Source organism: Temnothorax curvispinosus, unplaced genomic scaffold (assembly GCF_003070985.1).
Source record: "Temnothorax curvispinosus isolate PA1 unplaced genomic scaffold, ASM307098v1 QBEX01006782.1, whole genome shotgun sequence".
Taxonomy (NCBI): domain Eukaryota; kingdom Metazoa; phylum Arthropoda; class Insecta; order Hymenoptera; family Formicidae; genus Temnothorax; species Temnothorax curvispinosus.
Genome location: NW_020216562.1, coordinates 69,945 through 77,690, shown reverse-complemented (window position 1 = coordinate 77,690; position 7,746 = coordinate 69,945). Strand labels below are relative to the sequence as shown.

The 7,746-nt window shown below is 29.2% G+C and overlaps 1 protein-coding gene across 3 annotated transcripts in view; it reads right to left on the bottom strand.

The window, feature by feature from the left end:
• LOC112456405 (transcription factor MafB-like) overlaps window positions 1–7,746 on the bottom strand; it is a 36,149-nt gene that overhangs the window by 5,666 nt on the left and 22,737 nt on the right. Inside the window, exon 5 of one of the 3 annotated variants that reach the window (XM_025018906.1) lies at window positions 5,463–5,825. The exons of the other annotated variants lie outside the window; for them this stretch is intronic. The gene's annotated coding sequence lies outside the window, so the exon portion shown is untranslated. Of the gene's footprint in view, window positions 1–5,462; window positions 5,826–7,746 lie in introns of those variants that run through there. 3 annotated transcript variants of the gene reach the window in all.

The window sequence follows — 7,746 nt, the reverse complement described above, 5'->3', positions numbered from 1 at the left end:
TGTGTGTGTGTGTGTGTGTGTGTGTGTGTGTGTGTGTGTGTGTGTGTATGTGTCAAATTTATCAAAATTTCTATAAGTCCAGAACTAATCAACCAAATCTTAACGACTTATATATGAAATAGGGATAGAAAAAACTGAAGAATATAATAGAATTAATAAAAATTGCTAATAATCAAGGGGTTCTTTTTTAATAAAATTTTGAATTTTTTTAGAAATTTTTGTTTATGCTTTAATTTCCGCAAATTTAGAGATATCGATCTATTTCTAATTTTATTATATTTTTCAGTCTTTTCTACCCCTATTTCATATATAATTCTTTAAGATTTGGTTGATTAGACTCAGCTTTATACGCGATCAAAGGTCCCTAATTTTTAGAAAAATGTCTGTAATAGCTTTAACTTCTATAAATTTTAAGATATTGGTCTATTTTTAATTTTGTTATATTCTTCAGTCTTCTCTATTTCTATTTTATATAATTCTTTAAAGCCGGTATTATAAAAGTTATTATTAATACATTATTAATATATTATTAATATATCAAATGTAATATTATTATGTATTATTTAATAATTATCTAAAATAGTTATCAAAATCTTTTTTATAAAAAAAAAGAAATCTGCGCTTCAAAGATTTAACAATAAGTTTACGCATATTTAAGTATATTTATAATTACAACTTGCACGACTTTTGATAGTCAGTCCGTTGAGAGTTTGAGAATCAATTTGCGTTGAATTTGTCGATCGTGAAAATGTACATGCAGTGAAAGGAAGTAGGGTAGTTTGATCTGATTAGCGAGTATCGATCGTCTTTGATGAGCCGATTATCCGACTAGGTCAAGGTGGCTTTCTTTTGAGTCATTACACCAGAAATTATAATTGTATCACTTCTTCCACGGATAGCACACGTTATTTGTCAGTTTTTAAATTGTAGATTTCCATTGATTTTTTACATAACACTTATAAATTAAAAAACTTTCTTAAAATCTTACGATTAGTCTTATAATTAAATAGTTGTTAGAGATGTAGATACAATACTAAAAAATAATTAATACATGTATTTTATTTTGAAAATTGTTTATTCTAATATTATGCATAAATACTATGTAATAAGAATTTTTTAAATCTTTTTTTATAAATATCTGATGATTTAATATGTATCTCTTCGCTATTTTAAACAGATTGTTAAATTATAAATTTATTTACATTGACATTACATTGACAGAAATAATGATTAAAATTAATGCTTAAAGAAAATTACTCTTACTTGGAAAAAGCCACCATTTCTCGACGAATTCAAGCAAAACTAGGTCAAGGTGGCTATCTTCTCATAATCCCCTTTCTTCCTTAAGTCCCTATAGATTTCATTTATTCGTTCATTTGACGAATGTCAAGATTTATCGGCGAACATATAGATATGTTCGTATGTACATATCTGATTACATAAGTGTGTGTGTGTGTGTGTGTGTGTGTATGTGCGCGCGCGCGCATATCTATATGTTGCATGTCTTTATATGACCTACGTGCCGCGTCATCAACCACCGCGAACCTACATCGTCATCAGAAGTGAAAGATGCTGGCATCGCCGAATCTTTCCTTTCTCCACCTTCTACACGTAGTGAGAGTAAACGTGACGTCACCGACTTAAAGCTGCCGAACGAAATGAACGCTATCGATTAATTCGTACTTTGCGGGCGGAGATTAGAAGCCAGTAAATATCAATAAGTTCATTTTTCAGTGTTACTACTACGGGTGCAAAAATTAGTAGCTCATTTATATTAATTATAGTAAAAAGATATAATCAATAGTAATAAAATTTATAGCAACCATAAATTCTAGGCTGCTTTTTCTTGTTGAATTGCACGGACGCACACTTATTAATTAATGAGAAATTAATTAATAAAGATCCTCGAATCAGTGTAATTATTGAGAAACTTACAAAACAGTAAAGAACTTTTCTATTGAGTTTAATCCGCTTCCCACGAGAGGCGACGGTATAATTATTAGAATATATGGAGGGGTAAAAACCACAGTCGTGTAAGTCAAATTTTTATTATTTTTTTGTGTGCATAAATGCAATTTATATATTGCATAAATTGCATCTACGCACGCAAGAAAAAATTCAAAAAAAATTTGACTTACGCCACTATGACTTTTACCCCTCCATATATGTATGGTAATTACTAAAAAAATATATATATATATATATATACATATATATATATATATATAAGGTGTCTAAAATAATTGGTGTAACACTTGCCGTAGGTAGGACTTTCGTAAGATTCAGTTGTGTTATGATGAAAATTGACATTATTTTGAACACACTTTATAAAGATAGGGTAAATGCATGCCTAAATTAAGGGTGATCTCACCGATTTCAATGACTTTGACATATATTGTCAAGAACATGGCTCTGACAAACTTGCAAAAAGTTTTAGTCGTCGCTCGTTGTTTATTAAAAAGTTATAAACAAAATAGTTTAAAAAATATAATAGTTTGTGTTAGTGCTAAGGGAAGTAATTTGCTGATATGTGTGTACTGTCTATACACATGTCTATACACACATATCAGCAAATTACTTCCCTTAGCATTGACACAAACTGTTATATGCATTTCTCATTTACTTTTGTTAATAATTTTGTAATAAACAACAAGCGACGACTAAAACTTTTTGCAAGTTAGTCAGAACCATGTTCTTGACAATATAAGGGAGATCGGGGTTTGTTGGCACAGTTTTCACAATTTCGGCATTTAATTTTTTAAACAATTAATTATCATGATTAAACAGTACTAATTTCTCTACATTTTCATGCCATCAGGAACGATCCTGTATACTGTACAGTTTCTTTGTAATAAGTGAAATACGAATATGCTGCATTGTAGCCAGCTTGCCCCGATAGTGGAGTAAATTGGCTATACGACAAAGTCCATGTTAAATTAATGAAAACGTAATATAAATGCAAAACAGATAGCAGATATGTATTTCTTGATAAAGATTGTATCTTTTAAAGTTATTTTGTAATGATCGAAGAGCAAAATGCTGTTGCAGAAAAACAATTGTAAAATATTTTAGATGTAGCTTTCCTTCAATATAAAAATATTAAATTTAAATATATATGCTTCTATCGGCATTGTAGGTAGCAAATCACATGTTCACACACGTCTCACGCACGCGGCAACAGCAAGTCAAGCTAAGCGTGCCTAATATGAATCAACATTCAATGATGATTAAATACTCCCTCGTCTTCGAACCGAAGGTTGGCAACAGTCGAGAAAAAAAGTTTAAAAATTGTCTCACGATGGAATTGACAACCATTGAACAATGTAAAAGTGATAAAAAAATATATGAATCAACATACCACATCCCTACATACGTTTGATTTTAGTCATATTATTACAATAAATTACTGTTGTTACTTAAAATAACATGTCGTATAGTAACAGAAACTTTTTTTCTAACTAATAATACGTCACTTAGATTTACGTCACTTCTCAGACTGAAGAACATTAATACGATATTTTAAAACATATTATATCTAAAGGAGTTATTTTGTGATAACTTTTTTATTTTGTTTCTTTCGCTATAAATATATAAACGGAACGCAGTGCCAACAAGCCCCGGTCTTTCCTATGTCAAGGCCATTGAAATCGGTAAGGTCGCCCTTAATCTAGACATTTACCGAAAGTAGAGATTTTTTTCAGAAATACAGTATTAATTCGCATTACGAGTACTAAGCATTACGCATATTTTTGATTCTACATTTTTAATTTTTTTCCTTTCCTACTAATATTTGCATGCTCAATCAATCAATCAACTGTTTGTCAGCGTAAAGTCCGCTACAAATTTGCAGTGTCATTATATTCTCATTTGGAAAAAATAAGTTAATCTTGCATTATTCAAAAATACTTTTACACACAAAAATTTATAATTATGTGCATCTTATGCCCTCTTCGTTATGTTTCAATTTGCGTTTAAATTAATTATTGTAGCAACAATGATTACAAAGTTATCGGATGTGAAAATATTTACCCTGTATATAAGCAAATGTTTAAACGACATTAAAGAAACAAGTATATATACAAGATTAAATAAATTGTCGATTTATACATTTTATTTCAAAATTCAAACAATAAACACAACGTTTCATGATTTAATTTTGATAGATTAAAAATGTAAATAAATCTTGGCCATAAATTCCAATTATGACAATTCTGCTATCTCTCTATCTATCTATCTGTCTGTCTGTCTGTCTGTCTGTCTGTCTGTTTGTCTATTGGTACGGTCATGCGTATGTGTGTGTGTGTGTGTGCACGCGCGTGTGTGTATTTTTCCTGCAGAATGCGTCGAGAAAATAAGTCTAACACGTATCGTTTTATAGTTATTTCAACCTAAAAAAGCCGAAAAATGGCATTTTTGACACATTTAGGTACAAATATCTCCGAAACCTGACGTGATAGAGTAATTCGAGCAACGGATTCGGTTTCAGCACTCCAAAATGCTTCTGAATGACTATTGAGATCTAAGGATAAAAAAAAATCGAAATTTGTCGGTCTGTGTACACTGTTGGAAAATTTTTATAGTTTTGTTAAAAAAGGTCCTTGTTAAAATTTTTGTGTAAAATAATCAACACATACATGTGTAGATTTAACATATGCCTGCTATGTTAATTAAGCATTACAAATTAAAAATGTAAAATTATTAAAATAATTTTAAAAATATGTTAAAGTAATTTGAACGTATTTATTAAATGTGTTCAAATTTACAGAAAAAGAGTGTTGATTTTATCTTACAATTTTAACTTTAACATAAAAGTTATGTTAATTGTACACATAATTAACCTCAAATTACAATCAGAATTACATTTCCTTTCTGTTGAAATATTTTAACATAGTACCGGTGTTACCATTTATACATCCATATATATTATGTTAAATTAACACAAAAATTTGAGTAGACCGTTTGGGACGATTTATGTTATATTTAACACAAATTTTCCAACAGTGTAATTAACAACATCATTGTACTCTTATACTTTTTCTAATGTTATTGGAAACAAAATACTTTGTAAAATGTTTAAATGCAAATATGCAAATATTTGTCACAATACATAATCTATGTTATTTCAACATATAAAGACAGACATGAATTACATTATATATATTTTGACAAAAAATGTATAGATTTCTGAGAAAATATTAATTTTCTCTCTTTATAACAAATGTTAATTTTATATAGATAATAAATATATTTTATAAGATAAATATTTTTATCGAGTATTTCAATTTTCTGCATATTAATGTTTCTTTTTATTTACTTATTACATTTAGAGATTAATTTAATAATAAATTTAATAATAAATAAGTTACCATTAAATTATATTTTTTGAGAAATGCGACATTTCCCTCATACAGTCATTTTTTTATTTATGACTACAAATTCAAATGTGTACTTGCAAGCAAGTGAATGTGAATAGCTCATCTACAAGGGAAAAGAAGAAAATTTCTGAAGCAGAGGGGTTATTGTAGAAGATAGAGATAGGCCACGATGCCAGCGTGACTTGACAATAAAGCTCACTTCCGGTTCGTCCTCGAGGTTCCTCCCCTCGTCAGTCCACCTGTTTCGACACTTCGACACATAGCTCGCTACGGCATTGACTATCTTGTCTATCGCCCCGGTCTATGGGCCGACCGACTATTTGTCATAACGTATGACAGTTATAAAACGTGAAACTCGAATCCTCAAACAATCCTTTCTCTCCTTTCCTTTTCTTCCCTCTTCTCCACTTCTTTCGACGATGATAAAAATATCTCTCTCGGATGATGTTCCTACATATAATATGAGCACATTTATAATGATAATATAAGGCAGTAACTTAAATTTAGTCGTAATAATATGACTACAATTGTTTAGCACAGTCATCTTTTATCATTTATCTTGACAATATATAGAATAAAATAAAAAACATCTCTTATAAGATATTAACTTTTCAATAATTATTCTTAACTATTGTATCTTTTATAACAAAAACAATACAAATAAGATCCCACTGATTGCGATAAAGTTACTTTGAAATTATAAGTAAATATATGCACAATAGAAAAAAAAAAATTTTTATGTAAAAATACTGTCATCGTTTAAGTTAATTTACACATTTAAAATTAAATTCCATAATATAAGAAATTTTAAAATGCAAGTATTTTCAAAAACTAGTAAATTTTTATAAGCCTAGATTTAATTAAGCCGAAAGCTATCATAACGAGAGAGCCAAACGAATCTGTTGAAACGAACGAGCAGTCAATCTGTCAACTTGACATGCGACGTCTGCCTCGGGGATTCTACGAGGGTCGAGAACGAGCCATTGTCAAACGACCCTTGTGGACAAGTCTATTAAATCCTCATTAGAACTTTATCCTCATCCGTGTCTGACAATCGTTGACGTTGAAAGCTCATGGATGGAGCTTTTGTATGGCAAAATTTGTTTAAATATCACTATTCTTACGGACGTAAAAAAATTAATCAATCTTATACTCTCCTCAATTATTTTCTTATCTTCATATTTATCCTTTGCTCGTTATATAGGAATCCAACTAGAGATATATCTCTGATATCTTGAGAAATGTATACTATTTATTTCTACAATATTGATGGAAATTTTAATTCTGGTATTTAAATCACAATAATTTAATCACAATTTTATTTGCAATTTGATTTAATATACTTCCTACAATCCTTGAATTTATCCAACAAGATTTGGTTTCTCAAATCTTGAATATTCACTATTTATAAACTATATTTTTAATGTTAAAAAAATGGTAAGATAATATTAAAATATCAAAACAAAAAAGGGATTTCTAAATATCACGTTCTATCTATCTAGGAACTTAAACGTATGGATATTTTTTTTACCTAATAATGATTTTTCATTTTGTGCAATCAGAGTGGGTTGATTCTTTCATATCTGACTGTTCTTAAGAAAAGGAACATGTCCGGTTCAATTTTATTTTTAAAGATTCGCGGAGCCGTTGAACGAAAACGATGTCAAAACACAAAAATAGCAAATCCAGTATAACATGTGTAAAAAAAGAAAATATTTGTAAATTTTAAGATAAGTTTACATCAAAATATTTGTAGGTTTGTAAAATATATATTCAGTTTTAAAAATAAAATTTTAAAAATGTAATAAACCGTATATTGACAAAAACTACATAATTAAAATCCGAAAATTTTTAGCCTAATCTATATTCGCAAGTATCAATTAATAGTTTTGTTATACTTTATTATCAAAGTGCAAGAGATTCAAAACTTTTATTTATATCTTATACAGGGTGCTTATTAAGAGTCTGTTCCTATCCTATATTTTAAAAACGGTTCAAAATTATGAAAAACCGCGAAATAAGTGTTCGATCATTTCGAGGAGCTACTCATAAGGGGTTGGGGAGGTTGTCTCTTCCTCGTAGCCCCTCAAAATGATCGAACACGTATTTTGCAGTTTTTCATTATTTTGAGCCGTTTCCGAAATATAGAGGATGGACAAACTTTATAGACATTTTGTATATATAATTTAAAAAACATCTCATTATAAATCTCTGTATTATATTTATATTTATATTTATGGTAATTGTTTACAATAACTAATAGCTCGGATTACTTTGACCTTGACATATGTTGTCGAAGTCACCCTCCTGAGTGACCTTCAGAAGGTTTTAGTCGGCGGTCGCTGCTTATTAAAAAGTTATAAACAAAAAA